Genomic DNA, 798 nt, shown 5'->3' with positions numbered 1-798 from the left:
AGAAAACACGGCAAGGAAACTACTGAGCAGCGTCGTGTCGTCCTGGTCCATCGAGAGGACAAAAAAGGGCTGTCAAGAGGAGCATCGAAATGGATCCCAGATTAACGACTGCAGAATTGGCCAAAGTTGGTGGGATGAGCCCGAAATCTGTTCAATAGATTCTCCACAGATTGGGTTATCGTTGCAGAGCAGCTAGACGGAAGCCCTTATTAAGACCTGCTAACATAATCAGACGAAAGAAGTGGGCAAGTGATATGATGACCAAGGCTCTGGACTTTTGGAAGACCGTATTGTTTTCAACGAATCAAGATTCGCTCCATTTTTGGACAGAGTCTGGAGAATGCCTCACCAAGAGTTTTGGCTCAACAGATTGCGGCAAACTGTGAAGCATGGAGGTTTCAGCGTGATGGTTTGGGGAGCTGTTTGGGTTGGTGGGAGATCGAGCTTAGTGGAGTGCGTTGGCAACATAAATTTTGCGAAATACGTTGAAATATTGGAGGAAGGACTCTTACCACTTTATTCCTTGGGTTTCGTGGACAAGAACACAACGTTGTTCCAGGAAGATGGAGCACCGTGTCACACTGCTAGAAACACCCAAAAGTGGCAGGAAGAAAATGGTATCCAGAAGTTGCCCTGGCCGAGCCAATCTCTTGACATGAACTCCATCGAAAACCTCTGGGCCATACTCGACCAGCAAGTCAAGAAACAACCAAAAAACCAACTTTGAAGAGCGATCTACTCCAAGTTTTGAAGTAAGAGTGGGCGAAAATCTCACAATCTAAAATTGACGAGATGATT

Source organism: Limulus polyphemus, unplaced genomic scaffold (genome assembly GCF_000517525.1).
Source record: "Limulus polyphemus unplaced genomic scaffold, Limulus_polyphemus-2.1.2 Scaffold694, whole genome shotgun sequence".
NCBI lineage: Eukaryota > Metazoa > Arthropoda > Merostomata > Xiphosura > Limulidae > Limulus > Limulus polyphemus.
Note: the sequence above shows the minus strand (reverse complement) of the source record.